The following is a 26,206-nucleotide window of genomic DNA, read 5'->3' on the forward strand; positions in this document are numbered from 1 at the left end:
GAAAGAGAGTGATCCAAGTGCGGAGGGGAGAGAGTGATTCCAGCACAGAGGGAAAAGAGTGATCCCAATGCAGAGGGCAGGGAGTAATCCCAGCACATAGGGTAGAGAGCGATCTCAGTGCGGAGGGGACAGTGATCCCAGTGCTGAGGGGAGAGAGTGATCCTAGCGTGGAGACGAGAAAGTGATCCCAAGCCGGAGGGCAGAGATTAATCCCAGCACGGAGGGAAGAGCGCGATCCCAGCGCAGAGGGGAAAGAGTGATCCCAACCCGGAAGGGAGAGAGTGATCCCAGTGCAGAGGGGAGAGAGTGATCCCAGTTTGACGGGGAGAGAGTAATCCCAGAGCGGAGGGGAGAGTGTGATCCCATCGCGGAGGGGAGAGCGATCCCTGCGCGGAGGGGAGAGACTGATCCCAGCGCGGAGGGAAGAGAGTGATCCGAGCGGAGAGGGGAGAGAGTGATCCCAGTGCAGAGGGAAGGGAGGTATCTCAGCACGGAGGGGAGAGAGTGATCCCAGCGCGGAGGGGAGAGAGTGATCCCAGCACGGAGGGGAGAGAGTGATCCCAGCGCGGAGGGGAGAGAGTGATCCCAGCACGGAGGGGAGAGAGTGATCCCAGCACGGAGGGGAGAGAGTGATCCCAGCGCGGAGGGGAGAGAGTGATCCCAGCACAGAGGGAAGAGAGTGATCCGAGCGCGGAGTTGAGGGAGCGATCCCAGCACGGAGGGGAGAGAGTGATCCCAGCGCGGAGGGGAGAGAGTGATCCCAGCACAGAGGGAAGAGAGTGATCCGAGCGCGGAGTTGAGGGAGCGATCCCAGTGCGGAGGGGAGAGAGTGATCACAGCGCGGAGGGGAGAGAGTGATCCCAGTACGGAGGGAAGATAGTGATCCCAGCGCGGAGGGGAGAGAGCAATCCCAGCACGGAGGGAAGAGAGTGATCCTAGCGCGGAGGGGAGAGAGTGATCCGAGCGGAGAGGGGAGAGAGTGATCCCAGTGCAGAGGGAAGGGAGTGATCTCAGCGCGGAGGGGAGAGAGTATTCCCTGCACGGAATGGAGAGAGTGACCCCAGTGCGGAGGTAAGAGAGTGATCCCAGCACGGAGGGGAGAGAGTGATCCCAGCACGGAGAGGAGAGAGTGATCCCAGCACGGTGGGAAGAGAATGATCACAGCACAGAGTGAAGAGAGTGATCCGAGCGCGGAGTTGATGGAGCGATCTCAGCGCGGAGGGGAGAGAGTGATCCCAGTACGGAGGGAAGATTGTGATCCTAGCGCGGAGGGGAGAGAGCAATCCCAGCACGGAGGGAAGAGAGTGATCCTAGCGCGGAGGGGAGAGAGTGATCCCAGCGCGGAGGGAAGAGAGTGATCCGAGTGCAGAGCGGAGAGAGTGATTCCAGTGGGGAGGGAAGAGAGTTATCCCAGCGCGGAGGGGAGAGAGCGATCCCAACACGGTGGGAAGAGAGTGATCCCAGCACAGAGGGAAGAGAGTGATCCGAGCGCGGATTTGAGGGAGCGATCCCAGTGCGGAGGGGAGAGAGTGATCACAGCGCGGAGGGGAGAGAGTGATCCCAGTACGAAGGGAAGATAGTGATCCCAGCGCGGAGGGGAGAGAGCAATCCCAGCACGGAGGGAAGAGAGTGATCCGAGCGGAGAGGGGAGAGAGTGATCCCAGTGTAGAGGGAAGGGAGTGATCCCAGCACGGAGAGGAGAGAGTGATCCCAGCACGGTGGGAAGAGAATGATCACAGCACAGAGTGAAGAGAGTGATCCGAGCGCGGAGTTGATGGAGCGATCCCAGTGCGGAGGGGAGAGAGTGATCTCAGCGCGGAGGGGAGAGAGTGATCCCAGTACGGAGGGAAGATAGTGATCCTAGCGCGGAGGGGAGACAGCAATCCCAGCACAGAGGGAAGAGAGTGATCCCAGCGCGGAGGGGAGAGAGTGATCCCAGCGCGGAAGGGAGAGAGTGATCCCAGCACAGAGGGAAGAGAGTGATCCGAGCGCAGAGGGGAGAGAGTGATCCCAGTGCAGAGGGGAGAGAGTTATCCAAATACGGAGGGGAGAGAGTAATCCCAGAGCGGAGGGGAGAGTGTGATCCCATCGCGGAGGGGAGAGCGATCCCAGCGCGGAGGGGAGAGACTGATCCCAGCGCGGAGGGAAGAGAGTGATCCGAGCGGAGAGGGGAGAGAGTGATCCCAGTGCAGAGGGAAGGGAGGTATCTCAGCGCGGAGGGGAGAGAGTATTCCCTGCACGGAATGGAGAGAATGATCCCAGTGCGGAAGGGAGAGAGTGATCCCAGCACGGAGGGGAGAGAGTGATCCCAGCGCGGAGGGGAGAGAGTGATCCCAGCACGGTGGGAAGAGAGTGATCCCAGCACAGAGGGAAGAGAGTGATCCGAGCGCGGAGTTGAGGGAGCGATCCCAGTGCGGAGGGGAGAGAGTGATCACAGCGCGGAGGGGAGAGAGTGATCCCAGTACGGAGGGAAGATAGTGATCCCAGCGCGGAGGGGAGAGAGCAATCCCAGCACAGAGGGAAGAGAGTGATCCTAGCGCGGAGGGGAGAGAGTGATCCGAGCGGAGAGGGGAGAGAGTGATCCCAGTGCAGAGGGAAGGGAGTGATCTCAGCGCGGAGGGGAGAGAGTATTCCCTGCACGGAATGGAGATAGTGACCCCAGTGCGGAGGTAAGAGAGTGATCCCAGCACGGAGGGGAGAGAGTGATCCCAGCACGGAGAGGAGAGAGTGATCCCAGCACGGTGGGAAGAGAATGATCACAGCACAGAGTGAAGAGAGTGATCCGAGCGCGGAGTTGATGGAGCGATCCCAGTGCGGAGGGGAGAGAGTGATCTCAGCGCGGAGGGGAGAGAGTGATCCCAGTATGGAGGGAAGATAGTGATCCTAGCGCGGAGGGGAGAGAGCAATCCCAGCACGGAGGGAAGAGAGTGATCCCAGCGCGGAGGGGAGAGAGTGATCCCAGCGCGGAGGGGAGAGAGTGATCCCAGCACAGAGGGAAGAGAGTGATCCGAGCGGAGAGGGGAGAGAGTGATCCCAGTGTAGAGGGAAGGGAGTGATCCCAGCACGGAGAGGAGAGAGTGATCCCAGCACGGTGGGAAGAGAATGATCACAGCACAGAGTGAAGAGAGTGATCCGAGCGCGGAGTTGATGGAGCGATCCCAGTGCGGAGGGGAGAGAGTGATCTCAGCGCGGAGGGGAGAGAGTGATCCCAGTACGGAGGGAAGATAGTGATCCTAGCGCGGAGGGGAGACAGCAATCCCAGCACAGAGGGAAGAGAGTGATCCCAGCGCGGAGGGGAGAGAGTGATCCCAGCGCGGAAGGGAGAGAGTGATCCCAGCACAGAGGGAAGAGAGTGATCCGAGCGCAGAGGGGAGAGAGTGATCCCAGTGCAGAGGGGAGAGAGTTATCCAAATACGGAGGGGAGAGAGTAATCCCAGAGCGGAGGGGAGAGTGTGATCCCATCGCGGAGGGGAGAGCGATCCCAGCGCGGAGGGGAGAGACTGATCCCAGCGCGGAGGGAAGAGAGTGATCCGAGCGGAGAGGGGAGAGAGTGATCCCAGTGCAGAGGGAAGGGAGGTATCTCAGCGCGGAGGGGAGAGAGTATTCCCTGCACGGAATGGAGAGAATGATCCCAGTGCGGAAGGGAGAGAGTGATCCCAGCACGGAGGGGAGAGAGTGATCCCAGCGCGGAGGGGAGAGAGTGATCCCAGCGCGGAGGGGAGAGAGTGATCCCAGCACGGTGGGAAGAGAGTGATCCCAGCACAGAGGGAAGAGAGTGATCCGAGCGCGGAGTTGAGGGAGCGATCCCAGTGCGGAGGGGAGAGAGTGATCACAGCGCGGAGGGGAGAGAGTGATCCCAGTACGGAGGGAAGATAGTGATCCCAGCGCGGAGGGGAGAGAGCAATCCCAGCACAGAGGGAAGAGAGTGATCCTAGCGCGGAGGGGAGAGAGTGATCCGAGCGGAGAGGGGAGAGAGTGATCCCAGTGCAGAGGGAAGAGAGTGATCTCAGCGCGGAGGGGAGAGAGTATTCCCTGCACGGAATGGAGATAGTGACCCCAGTGCGGAGGTAAGAGAGTGATCCCAGCACGGAGGGGAGAGAGTGATCCCAGCACGGAGAGGAGAGAGTGATCCCAGCACGGTGGGAAGAGAATGATCACAGCACAGAGTGAAGAGAGTGATCCGAGCGCGGAGTTGATGGAGCGATCCCAGTGCGGAGGGGAGAGAGTGATCTCAGCGCGGAGGGGAGAGAGTGATCCCAGTATGGAGGGAAGATAGTGATCCTAGCGCGGAGGGGAGAGAGCAATCCCAGCACGGAGGGAAGAGAGTGATCCCAGCGCGGAGGGGAGAGAGTGATCCCAGCACAGAGGGAAGAGAGTGATCCGAGCGCGGAGGGGAGAGAGCAATCCCAGCACGGAGGGAAGAGAGTGATCCTAGCGCGGAGGGGAGAGAGTGATCCCAGCGCGGAGGGAAGAGAGTGATCCGAGTGCAGAGGGGAGAGAGTGATTCCAGTGGGGAGGGAAGAGAGTAATCCCAGCGCGGAGGGGAGAGAGTGATCCCAGCACGGTGGGAAGAGAGTGATCCCAGCACAGAGGGAAGAGAGTGATCCGAGCGCGGATTTGAGGGAGCGATCCCAGTGGGGAGGGAAGAGAGTAATCCCAGCGCGGAGGGGAGAGAGTGATCCCAGCACGGTGGGAAGAGAGTGATCCCAGCACAGAGGGAAGAGAGTGATCCGAGCGCGGATTTGAGGGAGCGATCCCAGTGCGGAGGGGAGAGAGTGATCACAGCGCGGAGGGGAGAGAGTGATCCCAGTACGAAGGGAAGATAGTGATCCCAGCGCGGTGGGGAGAGAGCAATCCCAGCACGGAGGGAAGAGAGTGATCCTAGCGCGGAGGGGAGAGAGTGATCCCAGCACGGAGGGAAGAGAGTGATCCGAGCGGAGAGGGGAGAGAGTGATCCCAGTGTAGAGGGAAGGGAGTGATCCCAGCACGGAGAGGAGAGAGTGATCCCAGCACGGTGGGAAGAGAATGATCACAGCACAGAGTGAAGAGAGTGATCCGAGCGCGGAGTTGATGGAGCGATCCCAGTGCGGAGGGGAGAGAGTGATCTCAGCGCGGAGGGGAGAGAGTGATCCCAGTACGGAGGGAAGATAGTGATCCTAGCGCGGAGGGGAGACAGCAATCCCAGCACAGAGGGAAGAGAGTGATCCCAGCGCGGAGGGGAGAGAGTGATCCCAGCGCGGAAGGGAGAGAGTGATCCCAGCACAGAGGGAAGAGAGTGATCCGAGCGCAGAGGGGAGAGAGTTATCCAAATACGGAGGGGAGAGAGCGATCCCAACACGGAGGAGAGACAGAGATCCCAGCGCGGAGGGGAGAGTGTGATCCCAGAGCGGAGGGAAGAGAGTGATCCCAGCGCGGAGTTGAGGGAGTGATCCCAATGCGGAGGGGAGAGAGTGTTCACAGCACAGAGGGGAGAGAGTGATCCCAGTGCAGAGGGGAGAGAATGATTTCAGTGGGGAGGGAAGAGAGCGATCCCAAAAACGAAGGAAAGACAGTGATCCCAGCGCGAAGGGTAGAGAGTAATCCTGGTGCGGAGGGGTGAGAGTGATCCCAGAATGGAGGGAAAAGAGCGATCCCAGCGCGGAGTTGAGGGAGCGATCCCAGTGCGGAGGGAAGAGAGTGATCCCAGCACAGAGGGAAGAGAGTGATCCGAGGGCAGAGGGAAGAGAGTGATCTCAGCGCGGAGGGGAGAGAGTGATCCCAACACGGAGGGTAGAGAGTAATCCCAGCGCGGAGTTGAGGGAGCGATCCCAGTGCGGAGGGGAGAGAGTGATCCCAGAGCAGAGGGAAGAGAGTGATCCCAGCGCGGAGTTGAGAGAGCGATCCCAGTGTGGAGGGTAGAGAGTAATCCCAGCGCGGAGGAAAGAGAGTGATCCCAGCGCAGAGAGGAGAGCGCGATCCCAGCGCGAGGGGAGCGAGTGATCCCAGTGTGAAGGGGAGAGAGCAATCCAAGATTGGAGGGGAGAGTGATCACAGCGCGGAGACGAGAAAGTGATCCCAAGCCGGAGGGCAGAGATTAATCCCAGCACGGAGGGAAGAGCGCGATCCCAGCGCAGAGGGGAAAGAGTGATCCCAACCCGGAAGGGAGAGAGTGATCCCAGTGCAGAGGGAAGGGAGGTATCTCAGCGCGGAGGGGAGAGAGTATTCCCTGCACGGAATGGAGAGAATGATCCCAGTGCGGAAGGGAGAGAGTGATCCCAGCACGGAGGGGAGAGAGTGATCCCAGCGCGGAGGGGAGAGAGTGATCCCAGCGCGGAGGGAAGAGAGTGATCCAAGCGCGGAGGGGAGAGAGTGATCCCAGCACGGAGGGGAGAGAGTGATCCCAGCGCGGAGGGAAGAGAGTGATCCCAGTGCGGAGGGGAGAGAGTGATCCAAGTGCGGAGGGGAGAGAGTGATTCCAGCACAGAGGGAAAAGAGTGATCCCAATGCAGAGGGCAGGGAGTAATCCCAGCACGTAGGGTAGAGAGCGATCTCAGCGCGGAGGGGACAGTGATCCCATTGCTGAGGGGAGAGAGTGATCACAGCGCGGAGGGGAGAGAGTGATCCCAGTACGGAGGAAAGAGAGTGATCCAAGTGCGGAGGGGAGAGAGTGATTCCAGCACAGAGGGAAAAGAGTGATCCCAATGCAGAGGGCAGGGAGTAATCCCAGCACGTAGGGTAGAGAGCGATCTCAGCGCGGAGGGGACAGTGATCCCATTGCTGAGGGGAGAGAGTGATCACAGCGCGGAGGGGAGAGAGTGATCCCAGTACGGAGGAAAGAGAGTGATCCAAGTGCGGAGGGGAGAGAGTGATTCCAGCACAGAGGGAAAAGAGTGATCCCAATGCAGAGGGCAGGGAGTAATCCCAGCACGTAGGGTAGAGAGCGATCTCAGCGCGGAGGGGACAGTGATCCCATTGCTGAGGGGAGAGATTGATCCTCGCGCGGAGACGAGAGAGTGATCCCAAGCCGGAGGGCAGAGAGTAATCCCAGCACGGAGGGGAGAGCGCGATCCCAGCGCAGAGGGGAAAGAGTGATCCCAACCCGGAAGGGAGAGAGTGATCCCAGCGCGGAGGGAAGAGAGTGATCCAAGCGCAGAGGTGAGAGAGTGATCCCGGTGCGGAGGGAAGGGAGTGATCCCAGCGCGGAGAGGAGAGAGTATTCCCAGCACGGAATGGAGAGAATGATCCCAGTGCGGAGGGGAGAGAGTGATCCCAGTGCGGAGGGAAGAGAGTGATCCCAGCACAGAGGGGAGAGAGTGATCCCAGCGCGGAGGGTAGAGAGTAATCCCAGTGCGGAGGGGAGAGAGTGATCCCAGAGCGGAGGGAAGAGAGTGATCCCAGCGCGGAGTTGAGGGAGCGATCCCAGTGCGGAGGGGAGAGAGTGATCCCAGAGCGGAGTTGAGGGAGTGATCCCAGTGCAGAGGGGAGAGAGTGTTCCAAGCGCGGAGGGGAGAGAGTGATCCCAGTGCAGAGGGATGAGAGTGATCCGAGCGCAGAGGGGAGAGAGTGATATCAGTGCAGAGGGGACAGAGTGATCCAAGCGCGAAGGATAGAGAGTGATCCCAGCGCAGAGAGCAGAGCGCGATCCCAGCGTGGAGGGGAGCGAGTGACCCCAGTGCAGAGGGAAGAGAGTGATCCCAGCGCGGAGTTGAGGGAGTGATCCCAGTGCGGAGGGGAGAGAGTGATCCCAGCGCAGAGGGGAGAGAGTGATCCCGGCACGGTGGGAAGAGAGTGATCCCAGCACAGAGGGCAGAGGGGAGAGAGTGATCCCAGTGCGGAGTTGAGAGAGCGAACCCAGCGCTTAGTTGAGTGAGCGATAGCAGCACGGAGGCGAGAGAGTGATCCCAGCGCGGAGTTGAGGCAGCGATCCCAGCGCGGAGGGGAGAGAGTGATCCCAGCGCGGAGGGGAGAGTGTGATCCCAGCGCGGTGGGAAGAGAGTGATCCCAGCGCGGAGTTGAGGGAGCGATCCCAGTGAGGAGGGGAGAGAGTGATCCCAGCACGGAGGGGAGAGAGTGATCCCAGCACGGAGGGAAGAGAGTGATCCGAGCGGAGAGGGGATAGAGTGATCCCAGTGCAGAGGGAAGGGAGTGATCCCAGCGCGGAGGGGAGAGAGTATTCCCTGCACGGAATGGAGAGAGTGATCCCAGTGCAGAGGGGAGAGAGTGATCCCAGTGCGGAGGTAAGAGAGTGATCCCAGCACGGAGAGGAGAGAATGATCACAGCACAGAGGGAAGAGAGTGATCCGAGCGCGGAGTTGATGGAGCGATCCCAGTGCGGAGGGGAGAGACTGATCCCAGCGCGGAGGGGAGAGAGTGATCCCAGTGCGGAGGGGAGAGAGTGATCCCAGAGCGGAGGGAAGAGAGTGATCCCAGCACGGAGTTGAGGGAGTGATCCCAATGCGGAGGGGAGAGAGTGTTCACAGCACAGAGGGAAGAGAGTGATCCGAGCGCAGAGGGGAGAGAGTGATCCCAGTGCAGAGGGGAGAGAATGATTTCAGTGGGGAGGGAAGAGAGTGATCCCAGCGCGGAGGGGAGAGAGCGATCCCAAAAACGAAGGAAAGACAGTGATCCCAGCGCGGAGGGTAGAGAGTAATCCTAGTGCGGAGGGGAGAGAGTGATCCCAGAATGGAGGGAAGAGAGTGATCCCTGCGCGGAGTTGAGGGAGCGATCCCAGTGCGGAGGGGAGAGAGTGATCCCAGCGCGGAGGGAAGAGAGTGATCACAGCACAGAGGAAAGAGAGTGATCCGAGGGCAGATGGGAGAGAGTGATCTCAGCGCGGAGGGGAGAGAGCGATCCCAACACGGAGGAGAGACAGTGATCCCAGCGCGGAGGGTAGAGAGTGATCCCAGCGCGGAGGGAAGAGAGTGATCCCAGCGCAGAGGGGAGAGACTGACCCCAGTGCGGAGGGAAGAGAGCGATCCCAGAAGCGGAGGGGAGAGCGATCCCAGTGTGAAGGGGAGAGAGCAATCCAAGATTGGAGGGGAGAGTGATCACAGAGCGGAGGGGAGAGAGCGATCCCAGGGCGCAGGGGAGAGAGTAATCCCAGCGCAGAGGGGAGAGAGTGATCCCAGCACGGAGGGGAGAGAGTGATCCCAGCGCGGAGGGAAGAGAGTGATCCAAGCGCGGAGGGGAGAGAGTGATCCCAGCACGGAGGGAAGAGAGTGATTCCAGTGCGGAGGGGAGAGAGTGATCCAAGCGCGGAGGGGAGAGAGTGATCCCAGCACAGAGGGAAAAGAGTGATCCCAATGCAGAGGGCAGGGAGTAATCCCAGCACGTAGGGTAGAGAGCGATCTCAGCGCGGAGGGGACAGTGATCCCATTGCTGAGAGGAGAGAGTGATCACAGCGCGGAGGGGAGAGAGTGATCCCAGTACGGAGGAAAGAGAGTGATCCCAGTGCGGAGGGAAGAGAGTGATCCCAGCGCGGAGGGGAGAGAGCAATCCCAGCACGGAGGGGAGAGAGTGATCCCAGCGCAGAGGGAAGAGAGTGATCCGAGCACAGAGGGGAGAGAGTGATCCCAGCGCAGAGAGCAGAGCGCGATCCCAGCGCGGAGGGGAGCAAGTGATCCCAGTGCAGAGGGAAGAGAGTGATCCCAACGCAGAGGACAGTGAGTAATCCCAGCACGTAGGGTAGAGAGCGATCTCAGCGCGGAGGGGACAGTGATCCCATTGCTGAGGGGAGAGATTGATCCTAGCATGGAGACGAGAGAGTGATCCCTGCGCGGAGTTGAGGGAGTGATCCCAGCGCGGAGGGAAGAGAGTGATCCCAGCGTGGAGTTGAGGGAGCGATCCCAGTGAGGAGGGGAGAGAGTGATCCCAGCGTAGAGGGAAGAGAGTGATCCCAGTGCAGAGGGAAGGGAGTGATCCCAGCGCGGAGGGAAGAGAGTGATCCCAGCGCGAGTTGAGGAAGTGATCCCAGTGCGGACGGGAGAGAGTGATCCCAGCGCAGAGGGGAGAGAGTGATCCCAGTGCAGAGGGGAGAGAGTGATTCCAGTGGGGAGGGAAGAGAGTGATCCCAGCGCGGAGGGGAGAGAGCGATCCCAACACGGAGGAGAGAGAGTGATCCCAGCGCGGAGGGGAGAGAGTAATCCCAGTGCGGAGGGGAGAGAGTGATCCCAGAGTGGTGGGAAGAGAGTGATCCCAACGCGGAGTTGAGGGAGCGATCCCAGTGCGGAGGGGAGGGAGTGATCCCAGCACGGAGGGGAGTGAGTGATCCCAGCGCCGAGGGAAGAGAGAGATCCCAGCGCGGAGTTGAGGGAGTGATCCCAGTGCAGAAGGGAGAAAGTGATCCAAGCGCGGAGGGGAGAGAGTGATCCCAGCACGGTGGGAAGAGAGTGATCCCAGCACAGAGGGAAGAGAGTGATCCGAGCGCAGAGGGGAGAGAGTGATATCAGTGCAGAGGGGAGAGAGTGATTCCAGTGGGGCGGGAAGAGAGTGAGCCCAGCGCAGAGGGGAGAGAGTGATTCCAGCGCGGAGGGGAGAGAGTGATCCCAGCGCAGAGGGAAGAGAGTGATCCCAGCACGGAGGATAGAGAGTGATCCCAGCGCAGAGAGCAGAGCGCGATCCCAGCGCGGAGGGGAGCAAGTGATCCCAGTGCAGAGGGAAGAGAGTGATCCCAACGCAGAGGACAGTGAGTAATCTCAGCACGGAGGGGAGAGCGCGATCCCAGCGCAGGGGGGAAAGAGTGATCCCAACCCGGAAGGGAGAGAGTGATCCCAGGGCAGAGGGGAGAGACCAATCCCAGCACGGAGGGGAGAGAGTGATCCCAGTGCGGCGGGGAGAGAGTGATCCCAGCGCGAAGGGGAGAGAGTGATCCCAGCGCGGAGGGAAGAGAGTGATCCAAGCGCAGAGGTGAGAGAGTGATCCCAGTGCGGAGGGATGGGAGTGATCCCAGCGCGGAGAGGAGAGAGTATTCCCAGCACGGAATGGAGAGAATGATCCCAGTGCGGAGGGGAGAGAGTGATCCCAGTGCGGAGGGAAGAGAGTGATCCCAGCACAGAGGGGAGAGAGCGATCCCAGTGCGGAGGGGAGAGAGCGATCCCAGCGCGGAGGGGAGAGAGTGATCCCAGCGCGGAGGGTAGAGAGTAATCCCAGTGCGGAGGGGAGAGACCAATCCCAGCACAGAGGGGAGAGAATGATCCCAGTGCGGCGGGGAGAGAGTGATCCCAGCGCGAAGGGGAGAGAGTGATCCCAGCGCGGAGGGAAGAGAGTGATCCAAGCGCAGAGGTGAGAGAGTGATCCCAGTGCGGAGAGGAGAGAGTATTCCCAGCACGGAATGGAGAGAATGATCCCAGTGCGGAGGGGAGCGAGTGATCTCAGCACAGAGGGGAGAGAGTGATCCCAGCGCGGAGGGGAGAGAGTGATCCCAGTGCGGAGGGAAGAGAGTGATCCCAGCACAGAGGGGAGAGAGCGATCCCAGTGCGGAGGGGAGAGAGCGATCCCAGCGCGGAGGGGAGAGAGTGATCCCAGCGCGGAGGGTAGAGAGTAATCCCAGTGCGGAGGGGAGAGACCAATCCCAGCACAGAGGGGAGAGAATGATCCCAGTGCGGCGGGGAGACAGTGATCCCAGCGCGAAGGGAAGAGAGTGATCCAAGCGCAGAGGTGAGAGAGTGATCCCAGTGCGGAGGGAAGGGAGTGATCCCAGCGCGGAGAGGAGAGAGTATTCCCAGCACGGAATGGAGAGAATGATACCAGTGCGGAGGGGAGCGAGTGATCCCAGCACAGAGGGGAGAGAGTGATCCCAGCGCGGAATGGAGAGAGTGATCCCAGTGCGGAGGGGAGAGAGTGTTCCCAGTGCGGAGGGAAGAGAGTGATCCCAACACGGAGGGGATAGAGTGATCCCAGCGCGGAGGGAAGAGAGTGATCCGAGCGGAGAGGGGAGAGAGTGATCCCAGTGCAGAGGGAAGGGGGTGATCCCAGCGCGGAGGGGAGAGAGTGATCCCAGTGCGGAGTTGAGGGAGCGATCCCAGTGCGGAGGGGAGAGAGTGATCCCCGAGTGGAGGGGAGAGAGTGATCCAAGCGCGGAGTTGAGGAAGCAATCCCAGTGCGGAGGGGAGAGAGTGATCCCAGCGCGGAGGGGTGAGAGTGATCCCAGTGCGGAGGGGAGAGAGTGATCCCAGCGCGGAGGGGAGAGAGTGAAGACAGCACGGAGGGGTGAGAGTGATCCCAGCGCGGAGGGAAGAGAGTGATCCCAGTGCGGAGTGAAGACAGCAATCCCAGTACGGAGGGAAGAGAGTGATCCCAGCACAGAGGGGAGAGAGTGATCCCAGCGCAGAGGGGAGAGAGTGATCCCAGCGCAGAGGGAAGAGAGTGATCCCAGCGCAGAGGACAGGGAGTATTCCCAGCACGTAGGGTAGAGAGCGATCACAGCGCGGAGGGGACAGTGATCCCATTGCTGAGGGGAGCGAGGGATCCTAGCGTGGAGACGAGAGAGTGATCCCAAGCCGGAGGGCAGAGAGTAATCCCAGCACGGAGGGGAGAGCGTGATCCCAGTGCAGAGGGGTGAGAGTGATTCCAGTGGGGAGGGAAGAGAGTGATCCCAGCGCGGAGGGAAGAGAGTGATCCCAGCGCAGAGGGGAGAGAGTGATCCCAGCGCAGAGAGAAGAAAGTGATCCCAGCGCAGAGGGAAGAGAGTTATCCCAGCGCAGAGGGCAGAGAGTAATCCCAGCACGGAGTGGAGAGCGCGATCCCAGCGCGGAGGGGAGAGAGTGATCCCAACCCGGAAGGGAGAGAGCGATCCGAGGGCGGAGGGGAGAGACCAATCCCAGCGCAGAGGGGAGAGAGTGATCCCAGTGCGGCGGGGAGAGAGTGATCCCAGCATGGAAGGGAGGGAGCGATCCCAGCGCGTAGGGGAGAGAGTGATCCCAACCCGGAAGGGAGAGATTGATCCCAGTGCGGAGGGGAGAGAGTGATACCAACCCGGAAGGGAGAGATTGATCCCAGGGTGGAGGGGAGAGACCAATCCCAGCGAGGAGGGGAGAGAGCGATCCCAGTGCGGTGGGGAGAGAGTGATCCCAGCGCAGAGGGGAGAGAGTGACCCCAGTGCGGAGGGGAGACAGTGATCCTAGTGAGGAGGGGAGTGTTATCCCAGCACGGAGGGGAGAGAGCAAACCCGGTGCAAAGAAGAGAGAGAAATCCTAAGCATGGAGGGCAGAGTGATCGCAGCGTGGAGTGGAGAGAGAGCCCAGTGCGGAGGGAAAAGAGCGATCCCAGAAACGGAGGGGAGAGTGATCCCAGTGTGAAGGGGAGAGAGCAATCCAAGATTGGAGGGGAGAGTGATCACAGAGCAGAGAGGAGAGAGTGATCCCAGCGCGGAGGGGAGAGAGTGATCCCTGCGCGGAGATGAGAGAGTGATCCCAGCGCGGAGGGAAGAGAGTGATCTGAGCGGAGAGGGGAGAGAGTGATCCCAGTGCAGGGGGAAGGGAGTGATCCCAGCGCGGAGGGAAGAGAGTGATGCCAGCGTGGAGTTGAGGGAGCGATCCCAGCGCGGAGTTGAGGGAGCGATCCCAGTGCGGAGGGGAGAGAGTGATCCCAGCGCGAAGGGAAGAGAGTGATCCGAGCGCAGAGGTGAGAGAGGGATTCCAGCGCGGAGGGGGGAGAGTATTCCCAGCGCAGAGGGGAGAGAGTATTCTCAGCACAGAATGGAGAGAGTGATCCCAGTGCGGAGGGGATAGAGTGATCCCAGTGCGGAGGGGAGAGAGTGATCCCAGCACGGTGGGAAGAGAGTGATCCCAGCACAGAGGGAAGAGAGTGATCCGAGCGCAGAGGGAAGAGAGTGATCCCAGCACGGAGGATAGAGAGTGATCCCAGCGCAGAGAGCAGAGCGCGATCCCAGCGCGGAGGGGAGCAAGTGATCCCAGTGCAGAGGGAAGAGAGTGATCCCAACGCAGAGGACAGTGAGTAATCCCAGCACGTAGGGTAGAGAGCGATCTCAGCGCGGAGGGGACAGTGATCCCATTGCTGAGGGGAGAGATTGATCCTCGCGCGGAGACGAGAGAGTGATCCCAAGCCGGAGGGCAGAGAGTAATCCCAGCGCGGAGGGGAGAGCGCGATCCCAGCACAGAGGGGAAAGAGTGATCCCAACCCGGAAGGGAGAGAGTGAGCCCAGGGCAGAGGGGAGAGACCAATCCCAGCACGGAGGGGAGAGCGTGATCCCAACGCGGAGGGGAGAGAGTCATCCCAGGGCCGAGGGGAGAGAGCGATCCCAGCGCGTAGGGGAATGAGTGATCCCAACCCAGAAGGGAGAGAGTGATCCCAGGGCAGAGGGGAGAGAGTGATCCCAGCGCAGAGGGGAAAGAGTGATCCCAAGCCGGAAGGGAGAGAGTGATCCCAGGGTGGAGGGGAGAGACCGATCCCAGTGCAGAGGGGTGAGAGTGATCCCAGTGCGGCGGGGAGAGAGTGATCCCAGCGCGGTAGGAAGAGAGTGATCCCAGCGCGGTAGGAAGAGAGTGATCCCAGCGCGGAGGGGAGAGAGTGATCTCAGCACGGTGGGAAGAGAGTGATCCGAGCGCAGAGGGAAGAGAGTGATCCCAGCGCAGAGGGGAGAGAGGGATCCCAGCGCGGAGGGGAGAGAGTGATCCCAGTGTGGAAGGAAGAGAGCGATCCCAACACGGAGGAGAGAGAGTGATCCCAATGCGGAGGGGGAGAGTGATCCCAGCGTGGAGTGAAAAGAGTGATTCCAGAGCGGAGGGAAGAGAGTGATCCCAGTGCGGAGGGAAGAGAGTGATCCCAGCGCGGAGGGGAGAGAGTGATCCCAGCGCGGAGGGGAGAGAGAGCAATCCCAGCACGGAGGGAAGAGAGTGATCCCAGCGCGGAGGGGAGTGCGTGATCCCCGTTCAGAGGGAAGAGAGTGATCCCAACGCAGAGGGCAGTGAGTAATCCCAGCACGTAGGTTAGAGAGCGATCTCAGCACGGAGGGGACAGTGATCCCATTGCTGAGGGGAGAGAGTGATCCTAGCGCGGAAACAAGAGAGTGATCCCAATCCGGAGGGCAGAGAGTAATCCCAGCACGGAGGGGAGAGCGCGATCCCAGCGCATAGGGGAATGAGTGATCCCAACCCGGAAGGGAGAGAGTGATCCCAGGGCAGAGGGGAGAGAGTGATCCCAGCGCAGAGGGGAAAGAGTGATCCCAAGCCGGAAGGGAGAGAGTGATCCCAGGGTGGAGGGGAGAGACCAATCCCAGTGCAGAGGGGAGAGAGTGATCCCAGTGCGGCGGCGAGAGAATGATCCCAGCGCGGAGGGGAGAGAGTGATCCCAGGGTGGAGAGAGAGACCGATCCCAGCGCGGAGGGGAGAGAGTGATCCCAGCACGGATGGGAGAGAGTTATCCCAGCACGGAGGGAAGAGAGGGATCCCAGCGTGGATTTGAGGGAGCGATCCCAGTGCGGAGGGGAGAGGGTGATCCCAGTGCGGCGGGGAGAGAGTGATCCCAGCGCAGAGGGGAGAGAGGGATCCCAGCGCGGAGGGGAGAGAGTGATCCCAGTGTGGAAGGAAGAGAGCGATCCCAACACGGAGGAGAGAGAGTGATCCCAATGCGGAGGGGAGAGAGTGATCCCAGTGCGGAAGGGAGAGAGTGATCCCAGTGCGGAGTGAAAAGAGTGATCCCAGCGCGGAGGGGTGAGAGAGATCCCAGCGCGGAGGGGAGTGAGTGATCCCAGCGCGGAAGGAAGAGAGCGATCCCAACACGGAGGAGAGTGAGTGATCCCAGCGCGGAGGGGAGAGCGTGATCCCAGTTCAGAGGGAAGAGAGTGATCCCAACGCAGAGGGCAGTGAGTAAGCCCAGCACGTAGGGTAGAGAGCGATCTCAGCACGGAAGGGACAGTGATCCCAGTGCTGAGGGGAGAGAGTGATCCTAGCGCAGAGGGGAGAAAGGGATCCCAGCGTGGAGGGGAGCGAGTAATCCCAGTGCGGAGGGGAGAGAGTATTCCCAGTGCGGAAGGGAGAGAGTGATCCCTGCGCAGAGGGAAGAGAGTGATCCCAGCACGGATGGGAGAGAGTGATGCCAGCACGGAGGGAAGAGAGTGATCCCAGCGCGGAGGGGAGAGCGTGATCCCAGTTCAGAGGGAAGAGAGTGATCCCAACGCAGAGGGCAGTGAGTAATCCCAGCACGTAGGGTAGAGAGCGATCTCAGCACGGAAGGGACAGTGATCCCATTGCTGAGGGGAGAGAGTGATCCTAGCGTGGAGACAAGAGAGTGATCCCAAGCCGGAGGGCAGAGATTAATCCCAGCACGGAGGGGAGAGCGTGATCCCAGCGCGTAGGGGAATGAGTGATCCCAACCCGGAAGGGAGAGAGTGATCCCAGTGCGGCGGCGAGAGAATGACCCTAGCGCGGAGGGGAGAGAGTGATCCCAGGGTGGAGAGAGAGACCAATCCCAGCGCAGAGGGGAGAGAGTGATCCCAGTGCGGCGGAGAGAGAGTTATCCCAGCACGGAGGGAAGAGAGTGATCCCAGCGTGGAGTTGAGGGAGCGATCCCAGTGCGGAGGGGAGAGAGTGATCCCAGTGCGGCGGGGAGAGAGTGATCCCAGCGCAGAGGGGAGAGAGGGATCCCAGCGCGGAGGGGAGAGAGTGAACCCAGTGTGGAAGGAAGAGAGCGATCCCAACACGGAGGAGAGAGAGTGATCTCAGCACGGATGGGAGAGAGTGATCCCAGTGCGGAGGGGAGAGAGTGATATCAGTGCAGAGGAGAGAGAGTGATTCCAGTGGGGAGGGTAGAGAGTGATCCGCGCGCGGAGGATCGAGACTGATCCCAGCGCAGAGAGCAGAGCGCGATCCCAGCACGGAGGGGAGCGAGTGATCCCAGTGCAGAGGGAAGAGTGTGATCCCAACGCAGAGGGCAGTGAGTAACCCTAGCACGTAGGGTAGAGAGCGATCTCAGCACGGAAGGGACAGTGATCCCATTGCTGAGGGGAGAGAGTGATCCTAGCGCGGAGACGAGAGAGTGATCCCAAGCTGGACGGCAGAGAGTAATCCCAGCACGTAGGGTAGAGAGTGATCCCAGCACGGAGGGGAGAGAGTGATCCCAGTGCGGAGTGAAAAGAGTGATCCCAGCGCGGAGGGGTGAGAGAGATCCCAGCGCGGAGGGGAGTGAGTGATCCCAGCGCGGAAGGAAGAGAGCGATCCCAACACGGAGGAGAGAGAGTGATCCCAGCGCGGAGGGGAGAGCGTGATCCCAGTTCAGAGGGAAGAGAGTGATCCCAACGCAGAGGGCAGTGAGTAAGCCCAGCACGTAGGGTAGAGAGCGATCTCAGCACGGAAGGGTCAGTGATCCCAGTGCTGAGGGGAGAGAGTGATCCTAGCGCAGAGGGGAGAGAGGGATCCCAGCGCGGAGGGGAGAAAGGGATCCCAGCGTGGAGGGAAGAGAGTGATCCCAATGCGGAGGGGAGAGAGTATTCCCAGCGCGGAGGGGAGCGAGTAATCCCAGTGCGGAGGGGAGAGAGTATTCCCAGTGCGGAAGGGAGAGAGTGATCCCTGCGCAGTGGGAAGAGAGTGATCCCAGCACGGATGGGAGAGAGTGATGCCAGCACGGAGGGAAGAGAGTGATCCCAGCGCGGAGGGGAGAGCGTGATCCCAGTTCAGAGGGAAGAGAGTGATCCCAACGCAGAGGGCAGTGAGTAATCCCAGCACGTAGGGTAGAGAGCGATCTCAGCACGGAAGGGACAGTGATCCCATTGCTGAGGGGAGAGAGTGATCCTAGCGTGGAGACAAGAGAGTGATCCCAAGCCGGAGGGCAGAGATTAATCCCAGCACGGAGGGGAGAGCGTGATCCCAGCGCGTAGGGGAATGAGTGATCCCAACCCGGAAGGGAGAGAGTGATCCCAGTGCGGCGGCGAGAGAATGATCCCAGCGCGGAGGGGAGAGAGTGATCCCAGGGTGGAGAGAGAGACCAATCCCAGCGCAGAGGGGAGAGAGTGATCCCAGTGCGGCGGAGAGAGAGTTATCCCAGCACGGAGGGAAGAGAGTGATCCCAGCGTGGAGTTGAGGGAGCGATCCCAGTGCGGAGGGGAGAGAGTGATCCCAGTGCGGCGGGGAGAGAGTGATCCCAGCGCAGAGGGGAGAGAGGGATCCCAGCGCGGAGGGGAGAGAGTGAACCCAGTGTGGAAGGAAGAGAGCGATCCCAACACGGAGGAGAGAGAGTGATCTCAGCACGGATGGGAGAGAGTGATCCCAGTGCGGAGGGGAGAGAGTGATATCAGTGCAGAGGAGAGAGAGTGATTCCAGTGGGGAGGGTAGAGAGTGATCCGCGCGCGGAGGATAGAGACTGATCCCAGCGCAGAGAGCAGAGCGCGATCCCAGCACGGAGGGGAGCGAGTGATCCCAGTGCAGAGGGAAGAGTGTGATCCCAACGCAGAGGGCAGTGAGTAACCCTAGCACGTAGGGTAGAGAGCGATCTCAGCACGGAAGGGACAGTGATCCCATTGCTGAGGGGAGAGAGTGATCCTAGCGCGGAGACGAGAGAGTGATCCCAAGCTGGAGGGCAGAGAGTAATCCCAGCGCGGAGGGGAGAGAGCGATCCCAGCGTGGAGGGGAAAGAGTGATCCCAACCCGGAAGGGAGAGAGTGATCCCAGCGCAGAGGGGAGAGAGTGATCCCAACCCGGAAGGCAAAGAGTGATCCCAGGGTGGAGGGGAGAGACCAATCGCAGTGCAGAGGGGAGAGAATGATCCCAGTGCGGAGGGGAGAGTGTGATCCCAATGCGGTGGGGAGAGAGTGATCTCAGTGCGGAAGGGAGAGAGAGATCCCAGCGCAGAGGGGAGTGAGTGATCCCAGCGCGGAAGGGAGAGTGAGATCCCAGCGCAGAGGGGAGTGAGTGCTCCCAGCGCGGAGGGGAAGAGAGTGATCCCAGTGTGGAAGGAAGAGAGCGATCCCAACACGGAGGAGAGAGAGTGATCCCAATGCGGAGGGGAGAGAGTGATCCCAGTGCGGAGGGGAGAGTGATCCCAGTGCGGAGTGAAAAGAGTGTTTCCAGAGCGGAGGGAAGAGGGTGATCCCAGTGCGGAGGGGAGTGAGTGATCCCAGCGTGGAGGGGAGAGAGTGATCCCAGTGCGGAAGGAAGAGAGTGATCCCAACACGGAGGAGAGAGAGTGATCCCAATGTGGAGGGGAGAGAGTGATCCCAGTGCAGAGGGAAGAGTGTGATCCCAGTGCGGAGTGAAAAGAGTGATCCCAGTGCGGAGGGGAGAGAGTGATTTCAGCGCGGAGGGGAGAGAGGGATCCCAGCGCGGAGGGAAGAGAGTGATTCCAATGCGGAGGGGAGAGAGTATTCCCAGCGCGGAGGGGAGCGAGTATTCCCAGTGCAGAAGGGAGAGAGTTATCCCAGCACGGAGGGAAGAGAGTGATCCCAGCGTGGAGTTGAGGGAGCGATCCCAGTGCGGAGGGGAGAGAGTGATCCCAGTGCGGCGGGGAGAGAGGGATCCCAGCGCGGAGGGAGAGAGTGATCCCAGTGTGGAAGGAAGAGAGCGATCCCAACACAGAGGAGAGAGAGTGATCTCAGCACGGATGGGAGAGAGTGATCCCAGTGCGGAGGGGAGAGAGTGATATCAGTGCAGAGGAGAGAGAGTGATTCCAGTGGGGAGGGTAGAGAGTGATCCGCGCGCGGAGGATCGAGACTGATCCCAGCGCAGAGAGCAGAGCGCGATCCCAGCACGGAGGGGAGTGAGTGATCCCAGTGCAGAGGGAAGAGTGTGATCCCAACGCAGAGGGCAGTGAGTAACCCTAGCACGTAGGGTAGAGAGCGATCTCAGCACGGAGGGGACAGTGATCCCATTGCTGAGGGGAGAGAGTGATCCTAGCGCGGAGACGAGAGAGTGATCCCAAGCTGGACGGCAGAGAGTAATCCCAGCGCGGAGGGGAGAGCGGTATCCCAGCGTGGAGGGGAAAGAGTGATCCCAACCCGGAAGGGAGAGAGTGATCCCAGCGCAGAGGGGAGAGAGTGATCCCAACCCGGAAGGCAAAGAGTGATCCCAGGGTGGAGGGGAGAGACCAATCGCAGTGCAGAGGGGAGAGAATGATCCCAGTGCGGAGGGGAGAGTGTGATCCCAATGCGGTGGGGAGAGCGTGATCCCAGTGCGGAAGGGAGAGAGATCCCAGCGCAGAGGGGAGTGAGTGATCCCAGCGCGGAAGGGAGAGTGAGATCCCAGCGCAGAGGGGAGTGAGTGCTCCCAGCGCGGAGGGGAGAGAGTGATCCCAGTGTGGAAGGAAGAGAGCGATCCCAACACGGAGGAGAGAGAGTGATCCCAATGCGGAGGGGAGAGAGTGATCCCAGTGCAGAGGGTAGAGAGTGATCCCAGTGCGGAGTGAAAAGAGTGATCCCAGTGCGGAGGGGAGAGAGTGATCTCAGCGCGGAGGGAAGAGAGTGATCCCAATGCGGAGGGGAGAGAGTATTCCCAGCGCGGAGGGGAGCGAGTAATCCCAGTGCGGAGGGGAGAGAGTATTCCCAGTGCGGAAGGGAGAGAGTGATCCCAGCGCAGAGGGAAGAGAGTGATCCCAGCACGGATGGGAGAGAGTGATGCCAGCACGGATGGGAGAGAGTGATCCCAGTGCGGAGGGGTGAGAGTGATCCCAGTGCGGAAGGGAGAGAGTGATCTCAGAGCGGAGGGGAGAGCGTGATCCCAATGCAGAAGGGAGAGAGTGATCTCAGAGCAGAGGGGAGAGAGTGATCCCAATGCGGAGGGGAGAGAGTATTCCCAGTGCGGAAGGGAGAGAGTGATCCCTGCGCAGAGGGAAGAGAGTGATCCCAGCACGGATGGGAGAGAGTGATGCCAGCACGGAGGGAAGAGAGTGATCCCAGCGCGGAGGGGAGAGCGTGATCCCAGTTCAGAGGGAAGAGAGTGATCCCAACGCAGAGGGCAGTGAGTAATCCCAGCACGTAGGGTAGAGAGCGATCACAGCGCGGAAGGGACAGTGATCCCAGTGCTGAGGGGAGAGAGTGATCCTAGCGCGGAGACAAGAGAGTGATCCTCAGCCGGAGGGCAGAGATTAATCCCAGCACGGAGGGGAGAGCGTGATCCCAGCGCGTAGGGAAATGAGTGATCCCAACCCGGAAGGGAGAGAGTGATCACAGGGCAGAGGGGAGAGAGTGATCCCAGTGCGGCGGCGAGAGAATGATCCCAGCGCGGAGGGGAGAGAGTGATCCCAGGGTGGAGAGAGAGACCAATCCCAGCGCAGAGGGGAGAGAGTGATCCCAGTGCGGCGGAGAGAGAGTTATCCCAGCACGGAGGGAAGAGAGTGATCCCAGCGTGGAGTTGAGGGAGCGATCCCAGTGCGGAGGGGAGAGAGTGATCCCAGTGCGGCGGGGAGAGAGTGATCCCAGCGCAGAGGGGAGAGAGGGATCCCAGCGCGGAGGGGAGAGAGTGAACCCAGTGTGGAAGGAAGAGAGCGATCCCAACACGGAGGAGAGAGAGTGATCTCAGCACGGATGGGAGAGAGTGATCCCAGTGCGGAGGGGAGAGAGTGATATCAGTGCAGAGGAGAGAGTGATTCCAGTGGGGAGGGTAGAGAGTGATCCGCGCGCGGAGGATAGAGACTGATCCCAGCGCAGAGAGCAGAGCGCGATCCCAGCACGGAGGGGAGCGAGTGATCCCAGTGCAGAGGGAAGAGTGTGATCCCAACGCAGAGGGCAGTGAGTAACCCTAGCACGTAGGGTAGAGAGCGATCTCAGCACGGAGGGGACAGTGATCCCATTGCTGAGGGGAGAGAGTGATCCTAGCGCGGAGACGAGAGAGTGATCCCAAGCCGGAGGGCAGAGAGTAATCCCAGCGCGGAGACGAGAGAGTGATCCCAAGCCGGACGGCAGAGAGTAATCCCAGCACGGAGGGGAGAGCGGTATCCCAGCGTGGAGGGGAAAGAGTGATCCCAACCCGGAAGGGAGAGAGTGATCCCAGCGCAGAGGGGAGAGAGTGATCCCAACCCGGAAGGCAAAGAATGATCCCAGTGCGGAGGGGAGAGTGTGATCCCAATGCGGTGGGGAGAGAGTGATCTCAGTGCGGAAGGGAGAGAGAGATCCCAGCGCAGAGGGGAGTGAGTGATCCCAGCGCGGAAGGGAGAGTGAGATCCAAGCGCAGAGGGGAGTGAGTGCTCCCAGCGCGGAGGGGAAGAGAGTGATCCCAGTGTGGAAGGAAGAGAGCGATCCCAACACGGAGGAGAGAGAGTGATCCCAATGCGGAGGGGAGAGAGTGATCCCAGTGCGGAGGGGAGAGTGATCCCAGTGCGGAGTGAAAAGAGTGATTCCAGAGCGGAGGGAAGAGGGTGATCCCAGTGCGGAGGGGAGTGAGTGATCCCAGCGTGGAGGGGAGAGAGTGATCCCAGTGCGGAAGGAAGAGAGTGATCCCAACACGGAGGAGAGAGAGTGATCCCAATGCGGAGGGGAGAGAGTGATCCCAGTGCAGAGGGAAGAGTGTGATCCCAGTGCGGAGTGAAAAGAGTGATCCCAGTGCGGAGGGGAGAGAGTGATTTCAGCGCGGAGGGGAGAGAGGGATCCCAGCGCGGAGGGAAGAGAGTGATTCCAATGCGGAGGGGAGAGAGTATTCCCAGCGCGGAGGGGAGCGAGTATTCCCAGTGCAGAAGGGAGAGAGTGATCCCAGCGCAGAGGAAAGAGAGTGATCCCAGCACGGATGGGAGAGAGTGATGCCAGCACGGATGGGAGAGAGCGATCCCAGTGCGGAGGGGTGAGAGTGATCCCAGTGCGGAAGGGAGAGAGTGATCTCAGAGCGGAGGGGAGAGCGTGATCACAATGCGGAAGGGAGAGAGTGATCTCAGAGCAGAGGGGAGAGAGTGATCCCAATGCGGAGGGGAGAGAGTGATCCCAGCGCAGAGGGGAGAGAGTGATCCCAGCGCAGAGGGGAGAGAGGGATCCCAGTGTGGAAGGAAGAGAGTGGTCCCAACACGGAGGAGAGAGAGTGATCCCAATGCGGAGAGGAGAGAGTGATCCCAGTGCGGAAGGGAGAGAGTGATCCCAGTGCGGAGTGAAAAGAGTGATTCCAGAGCGGAGGGAAGAGAGTGATCCCAGTGCGGAGGGGTGAGAGAGATCCCAGCGCGGAGGGGAGTGAGTGATCCCAGCGCGGAAGGAAGAGAGCGATCCCAACATGGAGGAGAGAGAGTGATCCCAATGCGGAGGGGAGAGAGTATTCCCAGCGCGGAGGGGAGCGAGTAATCCCAGTGCGGAAGGAAGAGAGTGATCCCAGTTCAGAGGGAAGAGAGTGATCCCAACGCAGAGGGCAGTGAGTAATCCCAGCACGGAGGGGAGCGAGTAATCCCAGTGCGGAGGGGAGCGAGTATTCCCAGTGCGGAAGGGAGAGAGTGATCCCTGCGCAGAGGGAAGAGAGTGATCCCAGCACGGATGGGAGAGAGTGATGCCAGCACGGATGGGAGAGAGTGATCCCAGTGCGGAGGGGTGAGAGTGATCCCAGTTCGGAAGGGAGAGAGTGATCTCAGAGCGGAGGGGAGAGCGTGATCACAATGCGGAAGGGAGAGAGTGATCTCAGAGCAGAGGGGAGAGAGTGATCCCAATGCGGAGGGGAGAGAGTGATCCCAGCGCAGAGGGGAGAGAGTGATCCCAGCGCAGAGGGGAGAGAGGGATCCCAGCGCGGAGGGGAGAGAGTGATCCCAGTGTGGAAGGAAGAGAGCGGTCCCAACACGGAGGAGAGAGAGTGATCCCAAGGCGGAGGGGAGAGAGTGATCCCAGTGCGGAAGGGAGAGAGTGATCCCAGTGCGGAGTGAAAAGAGTGATTCCAGAGCGGAGGGAAGAGAGTGATCCCAGTGCGGAGGGGTGAGAGAGATCCCAGCGCGGAGGGGAGTGAGTGATCCCAGCGCGGAGGAGAGAGAGTGATCCCAATGCGGAGGGGAGAGAGTATTCCCAGCGCGGAGGGGAGCGAGTAATCCCAGTGCGGAAGGAAGAGAGTGATCCCAGCGCAGAGGGAAGAGAGTGATCCCAGCACGGAGGGAAGAGAGTGATCCCAGCGCGGAGGGGAGAGCGTGATCCCAGTTCAGAGGGAAGAGAGTGATCCCAACGCAGAGGGCAGTGAGTAATCCCAGCACGTAGGGTAGAGAGCGATCTCAGCACGGAAGGGACAGTGATCCCAGTGCTGAGGGGAGAGAGTGATCCTAGCGCGGAGACGAGAGAGTGATCCCAAGCCGGAGGGCAGAGAGTAATCCCAGCACGTAGGGTAGAGAGCGATCTCAGCATGGAAGGGACAGTGATCCCATTGCTGAGGGGAGAGAGTGATCCTAGCGCGGAGACAAGAGAGTGATCCCAATCCGGAGGGCAGAGATTAATCCCAGCGCGGAGGGGAGAGCGCGATCCCAGCGCGTAGGGGAATGAGTGATCCCAACCCGGAAGGGAGAGAGTGATCCCAGGGCAGAGGGAGAGAGTGATCCCAGCGCAGAGGGGAAAGAGTGATCCCAAGCCGGAAGTGAGAGAGTGATCCCAGGGTGGAGGGGAGAGACCAATCCCAGTGCAGAGGGGAGAGAGTGATCCCAGTGCGGCGGCGAGAGAATGATCCCAGCGCGGAGGGGAGAGAGTGATCCCAGGGTGGAGAGAGAGACCGATCCCAGCGCGGAGGGGAGAGAGTGATCCCAGCACGGATGGGAGAGAGTGATCCCAGGGCAGAGGGGAGAGAGTGATCCCAGCGCAGAGGGGAAAGAGTGATCCCAAGCCGGAAGTGAGAGAGTGATCCCAGGGTGGAGGGGAGAGACCAATCCCAGTGCAGAGGGGAGAGAGTGATCCCAGTGCGGCGGCGAGTGAATGATCCCAGCGCGGAGGGGAGAGAGTGATCCCAGTGCGGCGGGGAGAGAATTATCCCAGCATGGAGGGAAGAGAGTGATCCCAGCGTGGAGTTGAGGGAGCGATCCCAGTGCGGCGGGGAGAGAGTGATCCCAGTGCGGCGGGGAGAGAGGGATTCCAGCGCGGAGGGGAGAGAGTGATCCCAGTGTGGAAGGAAGAGAGCGATCCCAACACAGAGGAGAGAGAGTGATCTCAGCACGGATGGGAGAGAGTGATCCCAGTGCGGAGGGGAGAGAGTGATATCAGTGCAGAGGAGAGAGAGTGATTCCAGTGGGGAGGGTAGAGAGTGATCCGCGCGCGGAGGATCGAGACTGATCCCAGCGCAGAGAGCAGAGCGCGATCCCAGCACGGAGGGGAGCGAGTGATCCCAGTGCAGAGGGGAGCGAGTGATCCCAGTGCAGAGGGAAGAGTGTGATCCCAACGCAGAGGGCAGTGAGTAACCCTAGCACGTAGGGTAGAGAGCGATCTCAGCGCGGAAGGGACAGTGATCCCATTGCTGAGGGGAGAGAGTGATCCTAGCGCGGAGACGAGAGAGTGATCCCAAGCTGGACGGCAGAGAGTAATCCCAGCGCGGAGGGGAGAGCGGTATCCCAGCGTGGAGGGGAAAGAGTGATCCCAACCCGGAAGGGAGAGAGTGATCCCAGCGCAGAGGGGAGAGAGTGATCCCAACCCGGAAGGCAAAGAGTGATCCCAGGGTGGAGGGGAGAGACCAATCGCAGTGCAGAGAGGAGAGAATGATCCCAGTGCGGAGGGGAGAGTGTGATCCCAATGCGGTGGGGAGAGCGTGATCCCAGTGCGGAAGGGAGAGAGAGATCCCAGCGCAGAGGGGAGTGAGTGCTCCCAGCGCGGAGGGGAGAGAGTGATCCCAGTGTGGAAGGAAGAGAGCGATCCCAACACGGAGGAGAGAGAGTGATCCCAATGCGGAGGGGAGAGAGTGATCCCAGTGCAGAGGGGAGAGAGTGATCCCAGTGCGGAGTGAAAAGAGTGATCCCAGTGCGGAGGGGAGAGAGTGATCTCAGCGCGGAGGGGAGAGAGGGATCCCAACGCGGAGGGAAGAGAGTGATCCCAATGCGGAGGGGAGAGAGTATTCCCAGCGCGGAGGGGAGCGAGTAATCCCAGTGCGGAGGGGAGAGAGTATTCCCAGTGCGGAAGGGAGAGAGTGATCCCAGCGCAGAGGGAAGAGAGTGATCCCAGCACGGATGGGAGAGAGTGATGCCAGCACGGATGGGAGAGAGTGATCCCAGTGCGGAGGGGTGAGAGTGATCCCAGTGCGGAAGGGAGAGAGTGATCTCAGAGCGGAGGGGAGAGCGTGATCCCAATGCGGAAGGGAGAGAGTGATCTCAGAGCAGAGGGGAGAGAGTGATCCCAATGCGGAGGGGAAAGAGTATTCCCAGTGCG

This window comes from Hemiscyllium ocellatum, chromosome 8, assembly GCF_020745735.1.
Source record: "Hemiscyllium ocellatum isolate sHemOce1 chromosome 8, sHemOce1.pat.X.cur, whole genome shotgun sequence".
Lineage (NCBI taxonomy): Eukaryota > Metazoa > Chordata > Chondrichthyes > Orectolobiformes > Hemiscylliidae > Hemiscyllium > Hemiscyllium ocellatum.